We start from the raw sequence: 21,605 nt of genomic DNA, 5'->3' as shown, positions 1-21,605 counted from the left end.
TATTGAAACTACATTCATTACTCTGGGCCTCCATTCATAACTACTGGGCCTCCAACTCAATCCAAGAGGGTGGGTGGGAAGTAGATGCCATGTCACCCTTTCCATTCCCCACTTTTTCTTTTGAGAGCCCTAATCTTTTGGATGGTCTTCTGATGACCCTCTCAAGCCCTGTTCCCAGACAAGTTCCAAAAGAAAAGTTCACATGCATTGAAAAGGAAATCATTACTTTCATGACACTTACATAGGTGAAGGAGTTGTTCTCATGTTTGGTGGCATTTCATATGCAAACACACATGCAGTGAGGAAAAGTAAAGAAAAGGTATCTGTAAGGAGGGATTTTTTGAAAGGAAGTATTTTTTGATGGCCACTTTAATTTTTTTTATCAAAACTTTATTTTCTAGAGCAGTTTTAGGTTCACAGCAAAATTGAGGAAAAGGCAGAAATTCTCTATAAATGCCTGCCTGTACACATACAGAGCCTTCCCCATTAACAACATCCCCCATTTGAATGGTACATCTGTTACAATCAGTGAACCTAACTCAATACATCACAGTCCCCCAAAGTCCAGAGTTTACATGAAGGTTCATTGTTGGTGTTGTACATTCTATAGGTTCGGTCAAATGTATAATGACATATATCCATGATTTTAGTATCATAGAAAGTATTTTAATTGCCTAGAAATCCTCTGTGCTCTGTCTATACATCTCTACCCTCTAATCTCGCCCTGTCAATCCCTAGCAACCACTGATCTTTTCACTGTCTCTATAGTTTTGCCTTTCCAGAATGTCATGTAGTTGGAGTCATACAGTATGTAACCTTTTTAGATTGGCTTCTTTCACTTAGTAATATACACTTTAAGTCTTTTCCATATCTTTTCATGGCTTGATAGTTTATTTCTGTGTAGTGCTGAATAATATTACATTGTCTGGTGTACCACAGTTTATTGATCCTTTCTTCTACTGAACAATATCTTAATTGCTTTTAAATTTTGGCAGTTAGAATAAAACTACCATAAACATCTGTGTGTAGGTTTTATGGGGCGTAAATTTTGGACTCCTTTGGTTAAATACCAAAGAGTGCAATTACTGGCTTATGTAATAAGAGTATGTTCAGTTTTGTAAGAAACCAACAGCCTGCCTTCCAAAGTGGCTGTACCCCTTTGCATTCCTACTAGCAATGAATGAAATTTTCTGTTTCTCCACTTGCTTGCCAGTATTTAGTGTTGTCAGTATTCCAGATTTTGTCCTTTCTTATCTTTTTTTTTTTTTTTTTTTTTTTTTAAGGACTTATTTATTTCACGGAGAGAGACACACAGAGAGAAGGAACACAAGCCGGGGGAGTGGAAGAGGGAGAAGCAGGCTTCCCACAGAGCAGGGAGCCCGATGTGGGCCTGGATCCCAGGACCCTGGGATCATGATCTGAGCTGAAGGCAGACGCTTAACGACTGAGCCACCCAGGCATACGATTTTGTCCTTTCTAATAGATATGTAGTGGTATCTCATTGTGGTTTTAATTTTCATTTCCTTGATGGTATGTGATGTGGAACATGCTTATTTGCTTGCTATCTGTTTTTCTTTTTTAGTGAAGTGTATGTTTTGTCCCATTTTTAAACTGGCTTGTTTATTTTCTTACTGTTCAGTTTTAAGAGTTCTTTGTGTATTTTGGATAATAGTCCTTTATCAGGTGTGTCTTTTGCAAATATTTTCTCTTGTTCTATGGTTCATTTTCTCATCTTAACGTTATGTTTCACAGGGCACAAGTTTTTAATTTTATCCAGTTTACCAATTATTCCTTTCATGGATTATGCTTTGGGTGTTGTATCTAAAAAGTCAGCAACATACTCGAGATCATTTAGGTTTTCTCCTATGTTATCTTCTAGGAGTTTTATGGCTTATATTTAGGTCTATGATCCATTTTGAGATCATATTTTGTGAAGGGTATAGGGTCCATGTCTAGATTCTTTTGTTTGTTTGGGTTTTTTTGGAATGTAGATATCTAGTTGTTTCAATGCCACTGTTGAAAAGATCGTTTTTTTTTTAAAAAAAGACTGCTCCATTGTATTGCCTTTGCTCATTTGTCTAAGACCATTTGTCCATATTTATATGCGTCTAGTTCTAGGCTTTCTATTGTGTTCCATTGACCTATGTGTTTATTTTCCCACCAATACTACACTGTCTTGATTACTGTAGCTTTACAGTAAGTCTTGATGTCAGGTAGTGTCAGTCCTTCAACTTCGTTCTCCTTCAATATTGTGTTGGCTATTCTGGATCTTTTGTCTCTCCATATAAACTTTAGAATCAGTTTGTCAATATCCATAAAAATCATTTGCTGTGATTTTTATCGAAGTTGAATTGAATCTATAGCTCAAGTTAGGAAGAATTGACATTTGACAATATTGAGTCTTTCTATCCATGAGCATGAAGTATCTCTTCCTTTATTTAGTTCTCTGACTTTGTTCATTAGGGTTTTGTAGTTTTCCTTATATAGATAAGTACATATTTTGTTAGATTTATACTTAAGTATTTCATTTTGGGGGTGTGCTAATGTAAATGAAATTTTTAATTTCAATTACACTTGTTCATTTCTGGTATTTAGGAAAACAATTGACTTTTGTATGTTTACCTTTTTCCTGCAAACCTGCTATAATACTTATTAGTTCCAGTAGGATTTTTTGTTGATCCTTTTATAATTTCTACATAGATGGTCATATCATCTGTGAACAAAGGCAGCTTTATTTCTTCCTTCTCGGTCAGTATTTCTTTCATGTCCGTTTCTGATCTAATTGCAGTAGCTAGAACTCCCAGTACAATGTTGAAAAGATTGGTGGGAGGAGACAGGAAGTATCTTTTCAAAGACCGATCAGACTCTAGTAATTATTAATGGAAGGGAAAAGAAACATATTTTTGAAGTTTCCTCTTAAGCTAAGTATAAAGCACTTATTAAATTAAAGAAATTCTTCATGCCCATTTGAGCCCTGGGAAGAGGGAAAATTCATTTCTACGTAGAGAATAACTTTTTAAAAAACTTAATGCAATTTTCAGTTAAACTTTAAACCTTGGCTTTATGGGGGTATCATTATAGGATTTAGGCTTAAAGTCTGAAAAACAAATAAATATGAAAGAAACTGTAAAGATTGGAAAATGTCTTCCCAAGCTCTTTGGAGAACAGAACTATTTGAGAAGCATTCATGTTACCAACCAGAGTCTCCACCCCAGGAACCCAAGCCACAGCCCATCAAGCTCCTAAACACTGACCAGAGGGGCCTGGAGGAGCACTCCCAACACTGAGTTCTGGGCAGATTTCTCCCAGGAGTATGTTGTGATGACTTTAGAAAGAGGTTAAGTTGAATTCAGTGCCTCTTTTATCCAACTTCCAACAGACATTTAGAGTTTTTCATGGAAAAGTTTCTTGGAGGAATTTTGGGGTCACTGTGTTTCTAGAATTGTTTAAGTATTAAAAGTAATAGTGTAATGATGTGAACACTTCTCCATAAATGTGAATATGAAAAGAAGTCACTTGTCTATGTTTTCTTTTCTTTTCTTTTTCTTTGAAGATTTTATTTGTTTATTTGACAGAGAGAGACAGCAAGGGAGGGAATACAAGCAGAGGGAGTGGGAGAGGGAGAAGCAGAGTCCCCACCAAGCAGCGAGCCTGACACAGGACTCAGTCCCAGGATCCTGGGATCATGACCTGAGCCAAAGGCAGATGCCTACTGACTGATCCACCCAGAAGGCCCCACTTGTCTAGGTTTTCTTTGTGTCAAATCAAATCTAACTCAGAGGTAATCCCCACACCCATGCTGTGACAGCAAGAAATTTATGCTCAGTGAAGAGGGCCCACATATCTTACCCAGGGTTGTAAAAAATTCTCATGTGGTTCTTAGAAAATAGAAAATGTGCTCCTAATATTCAGCCTGTCACTGCTACTGATAACCTTCACCATCCAGATCCTCATGGTCCCTTGAGAAATGGGTGGTTCCTCGGCCACATAGTCCATTCTTTCTGGACTTGCTATTTCCTTGAAATCACCAAGGTGGGAGATCATTCTTATCACTAGTCAGGCCGGCTGGCTTACCTTTTAACTTTTCTTTCAACATAAACTTCCCTTGTGGCTCAGAGTTGTAAAGATCTGTCCATGTGCTTCGAATGGGTAGGAAAAATATGAAGACAATAAAATACAAATTAGAATCTCAGTAAATGATTCTGCCACAACAGGATGAAGATATGATCATTTCACTGTCTACATTATTACTGGCAAAGCAAGGGCTTTGAACTCGGACAGTTTGACCCCAGAACACATACGGAATGAATTTATCGCTTCATTCTTAAGAAAACCACTGATCCAGTCAACCAATGGTATTTATCATCTACCACACTGAAGGCACTATGCTAGAATACAGCTTTGAACAAAATAGATATGGGCCTTTCTTCATGACGCCTCATGAGAGACATAAGCAAATGCAGCAGGGTTGGGTTTATGCCTTACAACTCAGATGTGCCAAAAATTAAAGTAGTTTTCTTTATTCTTTTATGATGGGCCTCATTCCCATTAGTGGTGGGGGAAAATATTTAAAATTATCAATTCATAAAAGTAATTCATTAAAAAAAGTTCAAAATAGCCAATTTTGGTCTAATTCAGTGTCTTTTGTTGATTCTTTTGGAATTTCTACATAGATGACCATATCATCTGTGAACAAAGGCAGTTTTATTTCTTTCTTCTCAATCAGTATTTCTTTTATATTCTTTTCTGATCTTATTGCAATAGCTAGAATTTCCAGTACAATGTTTTAAAAGATTGGGAGGAGACAGGAATTATCTTTTCAAAGACTGATCAGACTCCAGTACGTTTGGGTACTTGTATTTTTTTTCCCCAAAGGTTTTCACACCTTCTTTTTCTCTTTCTTTGGGCACTCTCCTGACCTATACATGGAGAGCTGTACTAGAATCTCTTTGCCAGTGCCTCAAGGGAGTTCCTACAGCCACACAGTTTCAGCCCCAAGAAAGAGCTGGGGCCCTATAGTCTGACCTCTTTCTGTTATTCCCTTTCTTTCCTTCAAAATGTCCCCAGTAAAGGAGGAGCCTCTACTTCTTGTTGGATGCCTCTATGATTGTTTTTGATATGGTCTTCTTCTTCCTTGAGCCATTTACTTATACATTCATGACATATTTATGGGACATCTCTAAAACACCAGGTACTGATATATATATTCAGGATATGTCCATGATCAAAACAAAGGCTCCTGTCTTTATGAAGTTTATATTCTCCCCATACATAGTGTGCAGAGGGGGGAGAGAACTAATAGACATAGAAAAAACAATTATATAGTATATTAGAAGATCATAAATGTTACTGAAAAAGAGAAAGAAGGGCAAGTAGGATGGAGAGTGTAGGTCTGGAGGGCAGGGTGCAATTTTAAATAGAATGAATGGGCAAGGTTGACCCCAGTCAAAAAGTAGTATTGAGCCAAGGTTTGACAGAAATGTCTGAGTTGGCCCTTTGAACATCTGGGGTATGAGGGCTCTAAGCAGAGCCAAGAGCAACTGTCCTATGGTGGGGGGTTTGTCTGCACACAGCGTGGAGATCTAGAGCCAATTGAGACAGGGCAAAGAATAATTGTGACTACATTAGGGAAGCTCATGAAAGTGGGGCAGGATCATGCAATTATCTGTAATTATTTATATAGCTCATTTTGCCATTATATTCTTAAGTACTTTTGCAAAGAGATGTTTAATGCTTTTTTTTTTTTTTTTTCCTGGCATTGGAGGAACTCAGTAACTACTGATTCATTTTTAAAAATTTAGAAAACTTTTGGGGATTATTTGAGTAAGGGTCTATGGTGACAAAGGTGATGAGCTAAATTCCATTCTATAGTTCTACATAGCTCTAAATTCTGGACAAGGGTTGCACTTTGTCTGAATTATGGTGAAATGTTTCTAGTTGGCATTCAGATTTATGCTTGTTCTGTTGGCAGAGCCTCAATGAGTTAGGTTGGAGCGAGAAGTTACTCATTTAACATTGGGCCCTGATTCAACAAGACACTGAGAAATCACATTCCAGGAGAGAAGAAGGTTAAAGGTGACAGCAGGTTAACAGTGGCACTTAGCTCAAAAGCACAAGGGCTTATGGGCAGCAGATGCTTCTTCCTAGAAAAGAGGGGCATTCTTACTTTATATTTACATATAGGAGACAGCTGTAAATGGTCATTCCAGGAAATTCGTTGAGGGATTTGCATGGCCTACCTTGCTGAGATGGTTCAACTCAGTGATATGTATATTTACACACACACACACACACACACACACACACACACACACATGTTTCACGTCTTTGAAATTGAAGTTTGTAGAGCAAATCTAATAAAGGGAAATTAACAAGCACTATTCCTGCCCAGTCAGTTAATTTAATATGATGTCTGGCTCCTAAGCCTATTTTTTGTGAACTTCATGCAAACAAAATTTACTTGTTTTCTGAAGGGGATCTGCATAGGAAGCTGGTAGCTGAGCATCCAACAAGTTACTGTTCTGCATTTGACCAGCTCAGCTGAAGAAATGCGAGGAGCATGTTGGAAAAAGAGAGACTGTCCTTCAGTGTGGGTTAAGAAGTTACTGTCTGTCTTTGTACTGTATGTATACAAGTACAGTCTGTAAAATATCACATTCCTAGATTGTGGATTAATGAAATTCTGAAACCACTTACATATGACACACCTCTTGGGTAATCTCACATATGTTAAAATTATTACAGACATTTTTCTATCACCACTATTACGATTTTTTTCTGCTGAGGGAGGAGGTGAAGAAAGGGAAAGAATTCATAAAATAAAGGTTAGTCTTCGACATGTGGCAAGTCCATCAGATACGTGATAAATCTTTTTCAAAGCTGCATTTTGTAAGGTGAGAGAGCCTGCTCTCCTTCACCATGGTCTGGCCTTCAGTAACTCAGTACTTCAGTATATAATTGAACTTCGTGCATCAGAAGGAAGTCCCAGAGGCCCCCAATAGGCAGTGTGTTTCTTGCTGAGCACATTTTAAGGTTGTGTTTTGAGTTGTTTGTCTCTCCCCTCCTTGAATGTCATGAAGTTCACTAAAGTAGAGTTGCTTTTATGTTTCCTTTCTCTTTCACATCCATTTCTGGCTGACTCTTCAATATTGTGGCCATTGGCATGAGCGTGCTTGGGTAACTGGGCAAGCAATTAGTCGAACCGGACAGATCTTCCTTCTTCGGCAAATCTTTCCTGGCTTCTTTAAACACAGCTGGCCAGACAAAGACCATAAGAAGAAACCAGACAGTAAGTCACTTCTTTCTTTAAAAGAAATAAACTCAAAATCTTATTAGTAGTTGTCATTTTGTAGTTGAAGACAAGAAGCTTCAGGCACCAATGCTATAAGGATAATGTTGGCGTGTGTTAGTCTTCTGTCGCTCCCTGCCTCCACTGTAGCACATAACTAGGGGAAAAACATGTAGATTTCAAATCAACACATGGTTAATGCAAGAAGCTTCTGGAAATCTCCATTGACATTCTGAGAAGCCAGCCCGAAGGGGAAGAACTCAGTGAGACACCTCTTCAAACATCTTGGAAACAAATGATAGATTAGTGCTGGGGCTGTAATTAGAGCCTGAGATGAGAATTCTTCTATCCTGGAAACTAAACAAACTGGAGGAAAGGAAAAAAAAAAATCCAAATATAATTTATAGACACAAAAGGAACAATTGAATTAGTAAGAATAGGCAAGAGCTCAAAGGTAAATTGGAGCATGAATTCTGTAGGCATAAGATCACATGAAATGTATTTTTAAAAGCTTTTCAAACTTCTGAATCCCATTGCTCTTGAAACGCAGTTGAAGAAATGGAAAAAGCATGGCTGGAAGCTCTAATGAAGCCAGGGGAGTAGAAATTCTTGGTTCTAGCAGGCTGAGCTCATCTCAGGGGTTGGGAATGAAGACAAAAGGGGTTGTGTTCCCACATCATCCCTGTGGAGTTCCCAAGCACCGTGGCCTCGCCCCTCAGCTTTGTAGACACCATATGGGATCAATCTTGATGATGATGGTAAGTCCTTAGTGACTGTGATATTCCCCTAGCAGATCCTTCAGATTTGACCTGGGCTGGGTGAGGTGGGAGAGCAAAGAAAGAGGAGGGTGAGAAAAGGATCACGGGGGATGAAAGAGGGTAATGAATTTCAAACAAGCCACATGAAGACCAAAAGATAGAAGACTCCTCGGAAAAGCTTCAACACTTCCTAAACAAGTTAGGGAAAGATCACTAAATGTGCTGCCCATAGTTTAAGGTAGTAAGCAAGAGAATTCCTTTATATGGTGCTTTTTGAAGGCTGGAATAAGCTTCATTTTCGTTAAATGATACTATAATTTTTAACTTTTTAACTTGGAGCTTGCCACTTAAGCAGGACACCTAGGAGGAAGTTGGTTTGTGTGTTTTTCCAATTTACAAGAACAATCTCAATGGAAAGATCACTATACTGGAACATTTCACATGTGGGTTCCTACTTTCCTGCCACTGGCTACCTGTGCAACCTTAGGCAGATCAACATCTCTGGGACTGCCTTCTATTCCCCTCCCCCTTTTTTTTTATTATGTTATATTAGTCACCATATAGTACACCTTTAGTTTTTGATGTAGTGTTCCATGACTCATTGTTTGCGTGCGTAACACCCAGTGCTCCATGCAATCCTGGCCCTCCTTCATACCCATCACCAGGCTCACCCATCCCCCCAACCCCTGGGGCTGCCTTCTAATCTGTAAAATGAAGGCTTTGGGTTGGGTGACTTTTCAGGGCACTCTAAGTTCTGGAAACACCCTCAAATTGAATATTCTATAGATTTAAGTTTATCTTACTTCTCCCTGTGGACAGGATTCTTCACCACCCCTTCTGGCAACTTCCTCAAAATTCCCTTTAGAAGGGAAACTTCATGTAAAACATTTCCTATATAGTGAGAGTATAGAAGACACAACCCCAAAATACGTTGTTCCGGCATATTGATTATTTTGAGTTAAAGACACTTGAGAAAGAACAGATGCATGGAGGACATTCTTTCTTTTCTCTCTTGAAAGCAGGAGATGAGGTGCCCATATGGAAGCTGTCTCACCTACACAAGAAGAAAGGAAACATTCTTATCATCGGGGTGAGGAGTCGAGGCCAGGAGAAATTTGTGCACACAAACCTATTAAACTAATCTTTCCTTCCTAGCTTCCTCTCCATAATTAACTACCCAAGCCTAAGCCCCTTTGCCTAGTCATGTGCTCACAATTTAGTACTCCTTAACCAACTTCATGTGGAAGTGTTTGATTCCAGCTGCTTCTTTGCTTCTTATTTTTTTGTGTGTGAGAACTCCAATGAACAAGTATGAAAAAAAAATAACCAGAACTTGTATGCTTTTCCTCCTGTTAATCTCTCTCATGTCAGTTTAATTCTTAGGGCCAGCTGGAGACCCAAATGTAGAGGAGAAATTTTTCTTTCCCTACAACGGCAGTAGTTTCTCTAGTTTTTACTTGCTAAGTGCATGTGACGAACACTGCCACCTATAGGAGCATTCTCCTCCTTCTTACCACTCTTCTGGGGGAAGAGTTGTCTTCCTTTCTCTCCGTTCTTCATATGATTGCAAATGATGAGACCAGATAGAAGCCTTAAAACAATAATGGGATGAGGAAAAGACAGGAAGGAAAGGAAGAGAAAAGTGAAAAGAAAGAACAGGTCAGAGTGAGAGGAAAAAGAAAAGGATGTGAGGAAGGGATTGGTGAGGAAGGAAAACTGGGCCTCCATGAAGAATGGTCACTGTCTCTGGGAGGCCCTCAGAATGAGAGGGGTTCAACAGCCCTGTAATTGCTTAAGATTTCTTTAGAAATCTTAAACTAGAGATACTTTAACTGGCTTAGCTGAGAATATACATCTCCTTCCTCTTGAGCTCTATGGGGTTTTCTGTTACACCAATAAAAGAGCACTTGAATTTAATAGCCCCTGAGAAGAGGTGGGATCTTCTGACATAGAAGTGAGCAGCTCCAAGGGGGCAGCACCACCAAGGGAAATTAGGGAGGTATTCTTTAAGGCCTCCTATTAAAGAAGCAAGAGCTGGGTTCTTTGGGGGATGCCTGAACATAGTGCAAGCCCATGAAACGAATTGCCATGGATAAAGCTTACTGTGTTTCTCCACTTATTTTGCCAATCTAAACTACTCATACATTCAGGATTGCATGAGATGGATGCTTGATATATCCTGCCATGTTGCATCTGGTCTAAGAAAAGGGACCCCCTGCTGGCAACCAAATTCAGCAGTTCTGCTCAACCTCTTTCATATGGGAACTATCATCCAGGTCCATACCAGGCAAGACTCAAGTTGTCACCATTAATCAGCAACTCCCAGAACTATGGAGAAGCAGAATCAAGTTGCTGTGCAAGGAGATAATGTTAGCACTGGATCATTCTGGTCCCCAGGAGGAGAAATCCATTCTGGAAGAACCAGGACTTAGGTGTCCTCCTTGAAATCTCCTTTAAAAGTGAGGATCTGACAACAAAACTGGCTTGCTAAAAGTCAGGAGGTCAGGGAGGAGTGGTAGTGTTTGGAAAGAGCAACAAGGCTTTTAGGTGCTGAAAGTGTTCTCTTTCTTGATTTGGGTGCTCATTACACAGATGTGTTTGGTTCATGAAAATTCATGGAGCAGTACAATTATTATTTGCGTGCTTTGTGTGTATATGTTATTGTTCAATTTAGAAAATGTGGTCTTTAGAAAGTCCCCTAAGTTGTACTCTCCTTGAAGAGGAAGATTGGGTTTTTATTCTCAGCTCTGCCCCCTTCTTTGAGCACAATGTCTGGCTCAAATGAACTACTTGATATATATTTGTTCAATGAAAAAAAAAAAAAAAAAATGGCTTTCTCCTGGTGTCCCAGCACCAACCATTGACCGTCCTTCAGAAGTTCTGACTTCTGACCAGTGAGCCACTGTATGCACACAGCTTACAGATGGCAGGTCATATGCTCAGATGGCAGCAACAGTTCTGTGCTACTGGGCAAGGGAACTCAACGAAAAGGTGCCTGGCCTTTTGTATTTTAAGTTCTTTTCAGCATAGGATGGATTTTTAAGCCTGGAGAAGCCATGCTTATCATAAATGTGAATCATCTGGGACAAGAACTCCATGGTGGAGTGAAAGCCAGACTTCACAGGTCTAGATCCAGTTGCTCTTGGAAGAACCCGCAGAACTGCCCCAGAAGGTTCTGTCTTACCCACTGTGGGCAGAAGAGCCAGGAACCCTGATATTTGCTGGAGAGCCTTGCTGTCAGGTATCTCGTTGTCATCACAGGACATATTTATCCTGATATTTAAAAAATGCTTAAAATTTCTTTAAAGCAATCACAAACTTACAGAAAGTTTGCAACAATGGTATAAAAACGTGTTTTCTGAACTGGTTGAGAGTAAGCTTCCAACCAGATACACATGCTCTCTAAATGTTTGAGTGCATATTACACACAACCAACAAGAACTTTGCCCTCTGTGGCCACCGTACAATCATGTCGCCAGGAAATGAACAGACATATGTCACTACTGTCTCCATTTCAGTCTCCCCTACAGTTTCACCAACTGCCTCAATAAATAATCTTCATGGCAAAGAGATCCGGTTCAGAAGGATGCACACCATTTCGTTATCATGCCTCTTTGGTTTACTTATCCAGCAGCAAATTTTCAGTCTTTACGTTGATTTTCATGACTTTCATGACTTTCACACATTAGAAGATTATAGGTTGGTTGTTTAGTTGACTGTCCCTGTTGACTATTTTGTTATGGTTAGATTTTGGTTATTTCTTTTTGGCAGAGAAATCGTAGAAGTGAGGCTGTGTCCTCTCATGGCATCCTCTCAGATGCATGGGATTTTAATGTGCCCGATGACTGGTAATGTTCACTTTGATGACGTGATTCAGGTGATGTGCGCTTGGTTTCCCCACCACGTAGTTACTCATAGGTTTTCTGGGGGCGGTTATCTGAAACTATGTGAATACCCCTTTCATCATCAAACTTTCAATTTATTCATTTATGAAGACTGTAAGGACTCATGGTTTCCTTCCTAAGTATTTAGCTGGCAATGCTGCATTAGATGCTCTAATTTAATTGTTCCTCAATTTGGTCAGCAGAGGCCCTTCAAGTTGGGAGTCTGTGTCCTTTCCCATGTCTCCATCATTCTTCGAGTGCTGTGTTTCCCAGCGTAAGATGCTCCAGGCTTGTCTTGTTCTTTCCTGCTCCAGCTGGGGAATGAACCATTTTTCCAAGGAGTAACACACATACATACACACATGCCCACCGCACTCACATGTGCAATCTTTATCTCCACAGTTAGCTTTCATGTGGAAAATCAGGAGTTCACCTCCATGCCTCTGATTCTCATTCAACACCAGCATCATGGGGTTTGCATTTGTAGATTCCTTCTCTGACGATGAGAGACTTGGCTCCCATTATCCTTAATATGGTTGCTTGTTTGATCTTGCTCCCTGAACATAACTGATATCTCTTCTCTGCTCTCTCCTCTGTGTGGCCTCACACTTGGCTGGGGCTCTGCGCCCTCTGCTGGGTCACTTGTCTGTGTGGCTTCCCCTCACCCAGCTTGGGTTCTGATATCCTCACCAAACACCTTGCATTGGGCACCCTCCTCATCTGCTTTGTCTCTAACCATCGATGCTGCCCCCCACTTCCTGTGGGCTCAGACACTCGGAGCTGGCCTGCCCCCACATGTGAATACCCTCCTTACCTGACACCCCCATGTGGCCGCGCGCGAGAGCATGTATGTGTGTGGGGGGGGCGGTGGCTCCCTTCTCCTCCCACCTGGACCCTGACACTCTGCTCCTGGCCCTGCAGCTTCTTACCTTCTCCCACCGCCAGTGTGGAAATCCCATGTGGTCTGCCCCACCTAATGGCTTGTGAGTGAATTCTTCAGGAAAGAAAGTAAAGAGAAAGGAGGGGGAGGGGCGAAGGCAGAAGAGCTTTCCCCCACCTTTTGGCCCAGAAAAATGCATTCAGCATAGTTGTTTTAAACACTTATCATATGCTACTATTTAGATGGTTCACTTCCATCTTTTGACTTCTGAGAAAGAGATATCCTTTCAGACCAGTAAGGAGAAATAGTGGATTCTTTTTATCATAGCTTTCAGGAAAGTATTTACCCTAAGTCTTATTACTGATTCCAGTAACCGTAGCCAGTCCATCTTGGTTGAGGAGGATCGAAGATGCTGGTACCGGCTTCAGTAAGGACAGGACTCTACCTTTAATTTGTAGTTCTCAGTTAGGAGAATCACTGGAAAACCCAGGCTGCCACTCCTCCTTCTTTCAGAAGGACCCTGGTCATACCCAAGAACTGGGCTACACTGTTGCTGTGGAGAGGGTTGGGATGAGGAAGGGGCGGGATTCCATTCAATGTCATCCAACCCCGGAGGGGTTGGCCTGGTGGACCTTCCAGTGGCACTGCCTTCCCATCACACTCCCACAGCACTCCCGCTTTTTCCAGAGTCCTTCATTTTTTCCTACCTCAGAAAGATCCTACCCACCTGAAGGCAGTCCTCAGGAGTTTGGGGGCCAGGTTTGGGGCCTCTTTTCTTATTTGAGTTGCTTCATCAGGGATTCTAACACAAAACATCAGTTGCAATGCTCTTATCAACATTTCTTCCACAAGTGGCCCTGTTTGAAGCTACTCATTCTTTGCTAGAACAACTTCCTCGCCTTGCCTCCTTCTGCCTAGAAAAGTCTTCCATTTTGTAGAGCTCCTGGGACCTCTTTTCTGCTTGCTAGATGGGATGCTGCCAATTCATGAATCATTGGGTAAAGCCAATTCGATCTTCAAATTTACTCAGTTGAGTTTTCTTTCTCTTTTTTTTTTTTTTAAACACAACCTTGGGAGTGTAAGACCTGTTATCTCAAACCAGTGAAATACAAGAACTTCATGCTGAGCCGTGGATTGTAACTAGAGGGAAAGGCTGGTTTCATAAAAACAAAACAATAGCAATGACAATAAAACCCACAACACTGGGTTGATTTTCAGAGTGTGTTGTGGCAGATGCCATAAGAACGATCCCATTGTCATCTTGTCCACCTAACTTGTTTGGAATTAACTTGAGGCATTTCTTGTCCAAGGAAGCATAACCACCTAGCTCAGGTCTCTTCGTTGTATTTTCATAGCACTCTCTGTTCCGTAGAAGGGTAACAAATGACCCACTTTTCTTCTGCAATACTTCTTCTTCTTCTTCTTCTTTTTTTCTTTTTAAGATTATTTATTTGAGAGACAGACAGAGCAGGAGCAGAGGGAGAAGCAGACTCCCCACTGAGCAGGGAGCCTGTCCTGGGGCTTGATCGCAGGATCATGACCTGAGCCAAAAGGCTGACACTTAACAGACTGAGCCACCCAGGTGCCCTGGATTCACTTGTTAATGCAGGGAACTGACTCACCTTTGAACTTAGCACCTGATTGATTAATGAGCAACAGCTTAGCTCTGCAGCTGCCTTTGCTCAGTAAGACTGTTTGGATTTGAAAATGCCCTTGTATAAGGATGTGCTCCAGATCTGCAGGAAAGGGTGGCCATGGACTCTTCCTTTTCAGAAGGGAAAGCCTGTTTCTGGGAGCCCTGCAAATGTTTTGTGGGAATCCCACTTCGAGTTCTCTTAAGGATTCTTTTCTTGTTCATCACTCCATATGCCTCATAGACCAAATTACCACATTTCTTCTGATGGCTCAACATGTTCTTGGCTACAGAAGGATGAAATCCTGCTACAAATTGAGCCTTGTAGGAACTTAAAAGGAGATGCATCTCGGGGGAAACCTGTCCTCCAGCATACCTTAAGTGAGACACAGGCATTTGAAAACAGCAGACCCAGACTCCAAAATGAAATTAACAAGAAGGAGCTAGGGGGAGGGGGTGGGAAAACGGGTGCTGCCTCAGATTCAAAAGAGCAGTCAATTGAGTCCAATAAGGGTGCTAATGAGCTGTTTTACATGATTCTGGGGAACTCACCCCGCACCCATAATTTTCTTTCAAGGTATCATTAAAATCAAATGATCCCTTATTTTGGGTATCCATTTACACTGTAATTATTTTGGTCTTTTGTAGTGACTTTAGTGGTTAAATTAGGCAATTCTTCCTGCCTGGTAGATAGTGTAATGACTTTTTAATCATGTGTTTTTTTACCAGCCAAATTGTTTCCATGATCCCATTAGAAATTCTTCTGTAGTGATTCCAGTGGATTTATTGAACTACTGGTGACAGCCACCCTGATGAACTACAGGCTGCCTGCTGCTGCTAAAGTCGACCGATGAGTATCAGACACCTTCCATTTCCCCGTGAGCCCGGAACTAATCTAATGATTTTGATCAATGGACATATTTCCAGACGTTCATCATAGAAGTCATAAGGAATACCATATAGTTGTGGTAGATTTTTCAAAAATGGTATTTTTTTTTGTTCTGATTGTAAGAGTAATACGTTTTTGCACAGAAAATTCAGAAATACATGAAAATACAAATGCCATAAAAACATCTATAATCTCACCAATTACTTAAAACCATTTCATATTTGATGGTATTTCCTTACAATTTTTATCTACTTTTGTTTCTGTTATCTATCTCCAAAATTGGAGCCATAACATACATACAACTTTTTAATCAGATTTTTTTTTTCATTTAATATTTGTGATAAGCATTTCCCCAGGTCACTGAATATATTTTTTTAAGATTTTATTTATTTATTTGAGAGAAAGAGTGAGTGAGTGAGAGAGCATGAGCTGGGTAAGAAGCAGAGGGAGGAGAGAAGCAGAGTCTCCCATTGAGAAGGGAGCCTGATGCAGGACTCAATCCCAGGACCCTGGGATCATGACTTGAGCCAAAGGCAGACGCTTAACCGACTGAGCCACCCAGGCACCCCGAGGTCACTGAATATTCTTTGAAATTACAGTTTTAATGGTTGTATAATATTTCGTTGTATTTGTTTATCCTTTAAATATCTTCTGAGATCCTACTATAAACAATTTACTGTAACTTATTTAGTTATTTCCTTATTTAAACACTTGGATCCTTGAAAAATATGTTATAGCATGGCTCTCTGCTCCAAACCCACCAAAGTGTCCTGGTTTTTCAAGTCCTTTGAAGCCCTTCATAACTGTCCCTGCACACTTTTCTCTTTGGTCTCCAGCTTCCTCTCCTACTCCTCTGCCTTCTCAGGCTACCCCAGACACATTAGACTCCCTACTATTTCTTTAATTGCCAGACAGGCTTATGTCCCAGTACCTTTGCACCTGTTGGTCCCTTTGCTTCCAATGCCCAAGGACCACTGTCTAGATATCTCACCTTTTTTGAAATTTGGCTCAAATGTCATCTTCTTGGGTGCCTGGGTGGCTTGGCTCAGTGGGTTAAGCCACTGCCTTTGGCTCAGGTCATGATCTCAGGGTCCTGGGATCGAGTTCTGAATCAGGCTCTCTGCTCAGCAGGGAGCCTGCTTCCTCCTCTCTCTCTCTCTCTGCCTGCCTCTCTGCCTACTTGTGATCTCTCTCTGTCAAATAAATAAATAAATTTTTTTTAAAAAAATGTCATCTTCTTAGTGAAGCAAATTGTTCCTCTTCATCTTGCTTCCAGCCACTCTTGATCCCTCTTATTTTGCTCTACTTCTTCTTTTTCGTCAAGCATCTATTCTCTCATGTACTATTTTACTACAGTTGTTTACTAAGTTTTCTGTTTAGTATTGGTTCTTCTCACTAGAATGTTAATTCCAGGAGGGTAAAGATTTTTGTCAATTTCCTTCACTTCAGGTGCTCCAAACAATACTTGGCACACAGTCTGTGTTCAATAAATGTTTGTCAAATGGATGGATAAGTATCTTGCCTTTTTGGCTACTGTGAACAGTGCTGTATTGAATCTAAATCTTTGCCTGAATCTCTTGAATCTCTTCTGATACTGAGTCAAAGAAACAAATGGTAAGTCTTCGTGATAGGTATCGTTTAGTAACTTCTTAGAGAGGTTCTTTTTTTTTTTCTTTCCTTCTTTCTTTCTTTCTTTCTTTTTTTTTTTTTTGAGGGAGAGAGAGAGTGAGAGCAAGAGAAGGGACAGACACGGAAAAAGCGAATCTTAAGCAGGCTCCACAGCTAGCACAAGCCTGACATGTGGCTCTATCTCATGACCCTGAGATTATGACCTGAGCTGAGACCAAGAATTGGACATTTAATGGACTGAGCAACCTAGGTGCCCTAAAGTTGTTCTGGTTTACACTTTGAGCAGCACAGTATAGCTGCCCATCTCGTTGCATTAACATACGCACCAAATATTTAAAATTATCCTCACCAAATGGGTTGATGATAAATACTATTCATTTAAAAAAATTTACAATAAAAAAATTTACAACTATTTGCTACTAAATTTGAAGATTTAAAAATTGGTTTACTAGTCATGGACATCACTTCTTTTGGGGATCACCTGATCACATTTCTTATTGATTTTTCTGTTGTGAATATTAGGATTTATTTTTATTAGGAATAATCTGTGCATAGCAAGATAATATACTTAGAAAAATAAAATAAACAGTCTTGAACCTACCACCCAGCTTAAGAAATAGTGCATCCTGGATTCTTTTGAAACCCTAATGAGCACCTACCTGATCCCCTTGCTCGCCACCTTCACAAAGAAACCAGTGTTTTTTATGTGTCCCCAAATGGCATATTATTTAATTTTGTCTCTTTTGAAAATGGAGTCATACTGTATGTTATCTTCTGCACTTTCACATTGTGTTTTAAATTTACCGATGTTTGATTTCTGCAGCTATAGTTCATTTGTTTTTATTGCTGAATAGTATTCCCTTTTGTGTATATACCATTTATTTATCCAGTGTCCTGTCAGTCGGCAGTGGGATTGTTTCTAACTCTTTGGTATTATAAGCAACATTGCTACATTCTTTTTTTTTTTTTCTTAAGTTTAAAAAAATTTTTTTTATAATTTTTTATTTTTTTAAATTAACATACAATGTATTATTAGTCCCAGGGATACAGGTCTGTGAATCGCTGGGCTTACACACTTCACAGCACTCACCATAGCACATACCTTCCCCAAAGTCCATCACCCAACGATCCTCTCCCTACCCCTCCATTCCCCCAGCAACCCTCAATTTGTTTTGTGAGATTAAGAGTCTTTTATGGTTTGTCTCCCTCCCAATCCCATCTTGTTTCAATTATTCCTTTCCTACCCTCCAAGCCCCCCACATTGCCTCTCAGCTTCCTCATATCAGGGAGATCATATGATAATTGTCTTTCTCTGATTGACTTATTTCACTCAGCATAATACCCTTTAGTTCCATCCATGTCATTGCAAATGGCAAGATTTCATTTCTTTTGATGACTGTGTAGTATTCCATTGTGTATATATACCACATCTTTATCCAGTCATCTGTCAGTGGACATCTAGGTTCTTTCCATAGTTTGGCTATTGTGGACATTGCTGTTATAAACATTCAGGTGCACGTGCCCCTTCCAATCACTACATTTGTATCTTTAGGGTAAATACCCAGTAGTGCGATTGCTGGGTCATAGGGTAGCTCTATTTTCAACTTTTTGAGGAACCTCCATGCTGTTTTCCAGAGTGGTTGCACCAGTTTGCATTCCCACCAACAGTGTAGGAGAGTTCCGCTTTCTCTGAATCCTCGCCAGCATCTGTCATTTCCTGACTTGTTAATTTTAGCCATTCTTACTGGTGTGTGGTGGTATCTTATTGTGGTTTTGATTTGTATTTCCCTGATGCTGAGTGATGTGGAGCACTTTTTCATGTGTCTGTTGGCCATCTGGATGTCTTCTTTGCAGATATGTCTGTTCATGTCCTCTGCCCATTTCTTGATTGGATTATTTGTTCTTTGGGTATTGAGCTTGAAAGTTCTTTATAGATTTTGGATACTAGCCCTTTATCTGATATGTCATTTGTGAATATCTTCTCCCATTCTGTCAGCTGTCTTTTGGTTTTGTTGACTGTTTCCTTTGCTGTGCAAAAGCTTTTTATCTTGATGAAATACCAATAGTTCATTTTTGTCCTTGCTTCCCTTGCCTTTGGTGATGTTCCTAGGAAGAAGTTGTTGTGGCTGAGGTTGAAGAGGTTGTTGCCTGTGTTCTCCTCAAGGATTTTGATGGATTCCTTTCTCACATTGAGGTCCTTCATCCATTTGGAGTCTATTTTTGTGTGTGGTGTAAGGAAATGGTCCAGTGCCATTTTTCTGCATGTGGATGTCCAATTTTCCCAACACCATTTATTGAAGAGACTGTCTTTTTTCCACTGGACATTCTTTCCTGCTTTGTCAAAGATTAGTTGACCATAGAGTTGAGGGTCTATTTCTGGGCTCTCTATTCTGTTCCACTGATCTTGTCTTTTTTTTGTGCCAGTACCATACTGTCTTGATGATGACAGTTTTATAATAGAGCTTGAAGTCTGGATTTGTGTTGCCACCCATTTTGGCTTTCTTTTTCAACATTCCTCTGGCTATTTGAGGTCTTTTCTGGTTCCATATAAATTCTGGGATTATTTGTTCCATTTCTTTGAAAAAAATGGATGAGATTTTGATAGGGATTGCACAAAACGGGTAGATTGCTTTAGGTAGCATAGACATTTTCACAATATTTATTCTTCCAATCCAGGAGCATGGAACATTTTTCCATTTCTTTGTGTTTTCCTCAATTTCTTTCATGAGTACTTTATAGTTTTCTGAGTACAGATTCTTTGTCTCTTTGGTTAGGTTTATTCCTAGGTATCTTCTGGTTTTGGGTGCAATTGTAAATGGGATTGAATCCTTAATTTCTCTTTCTTCTGTCTTGTTGTTGGTGTATAGAAATGCAACTGATTTCTGTGCATTGGTTTTCTATCCTGACACTTTACTGAATTCCTGTACAAATTCTAGCAGATCGGGAGTGGAGTCTTTTGGGTTTTCCACATAAAGTATCATATCATCTGCAAAGAGTGATAGTTTGACTTCTCTGCTGATTTGGATGCCTTTAATTTCTTTTCGTTGCTACAAACATTCTTGCTCATGATTCCTGAAGCATTATACAAAGTCTCCCTAGGGAATGGAATTGCTGCGTCTTAGAGGTTCAACTTTTCAAGATAATGTGAAATCCCTTTCCAACTTGGTAATGTCAGTGTATATTCCCACCAACAGTGGATGGTCATTCCTGTGGATTTTATGGCTTCGCATTTTTTCCAACACTTCCATTGTGTTGGATTGATTGAATGATGATATCCCATTTTGGGTAAAATTTCATTTACCTTTCAAATGATTATTGCATATGTCCTTTTCCTCTTTTTTTTCTTTTTATTTAATGATAATGCCCATGATCATCATTTCTTGGGTTCTATCTTGTTTATGTGGGTCCTTGGACACTGGATGCTATCCCCTCATCCACCTGATGAAGTAGTTAACTGTCATCTTTGGGGTCCTGGAGATATTATCATCAGAGTATATGTTACAAACTGTATTTCCCCAAGTGATAGCCATCACACATTTATAACATGGGACTTGAGAACCAAGACTAATCTGTAAAATCCTGTCATATTGCAGTTTGACAGTAGATATCTAATTTCTGAAATCTGTCCTAAGGTCTTTCAGATATAGATATAGATATAGATATAGATATAGATATAGATATAATATAGATATAGATATAGATATAAAATCACCAATAATCACCAATCACCAGTTTTGTGAAAGAAAAATTTCTTTCTCAGTTAAGTGCCTGGTTGATTTCCAAATATATGGAAAATCACCATTTTTAAGGAATGTTTGCAACAATGTGAATGGTTCATCAGAAGCCTGGAGCTTCCTGCCCACCTTTTTGAGAGAAAGCCCGTAGGAAATATTATGGGATGGACCCAAAGGGACATGGATCATCATTCTGTTTTGGGAGGTTCCAGTGTGATTGTCTCCCAGAACACCTTTCTTCTGAGGTAGGAGGTCCCAGCAAGCTTAGCTCAGAGCTACGTGTGTGGAAGGAGTGGGGGGGGGGGGGGTGACATGTTTTGAGGCTACCCATCTTGGGCCAAACTAAGGCTCAGGAAGTCCATTGGGCCACAAGACCCTGGTGCCTTTAGGCACCAGGCCAAGGGAGGGTGAGCAGGAGGTCCATGAAAGAGGTAGAGAAGAGGATGGCACTGTGGACTTCAGAGGCTGGACTCAAACCCAACCTTTCCCATGGCAATCCTGGGCAGGTCTTCTCCATGATCTGCGAGCCCGAGATCATGCTTTGTCTGATGATTTGCTCTATCAGTAGAATTCTCAACCTTTCCATCATTCACTTTACCTTTAGCATATGTAGTCTTGTGCTATTATTTACTTAAAAAATAATTTTACTGAAGTATAATATGCATAGTTTGAAAGTCACCGATTTTAAGCATATAATTCAATGATTTTTAGTGAGTTTGCTGAGTTGTGCAACCATCACCAAAATCTGGTTTTGAAACAGTTGCATTATCCAGTGAGACCCCTCATGTTTATCAGCAGGGAATCTTTGCTTCCCCCACCCCACCGCCAGGCTCAGACAACTACTAGTCTGCTTTCTACCTCTATAGATTTTCCTTTCCTGGATATTTTGTGTAAATGGAGTCATATAAAA

At 40.0% G+C, this 21,605-nt stretch overlaps 1 long non-coding RNA gene across 1 annotated transcript; it reads right to left on the bottom strand.

The window, feature by feature from the left end:
- Positions 1-2,129: 2,129 nt before the first annotated feature.
- LOC116593210 lies at positions 2,130-15,920 on the bottom strand. The gene is made up of 3 exons (XR_004286830.1): positions 15,910-15,920; positions 13,702-13,704; positions 2,130-2,225 (listed from the first exon to the last, which is right to left on the bottom strand). It is a non-coding gene; the product is annotated as an uncharacterized LOC116593210 (long non-coding RNA).
- Between the last annotated feature and the right edge of the window lie 5,685 nt (positions 15,921-21,605).

The sequence above is a fragment of the Mustela erminea genome, chromosome 6, assembly GCF_009829155.1.
Source record: "Mustela erminea isolate mMusErm1 chromosome 6, mMusErm1.Pri, whole genome shotgun sequence".
Taxonomy (NCBI): domain Eukaryota; kingdom Metazoa; phylum Chordata; class Mammalia; order Carnivora; family Mustelidae; genus Mustela; species Mustela erminea.
Note: the sequence above shows the minus strand (reverse complement) of the source record. Positions and strands in the feature narration are given on the sequence as shown.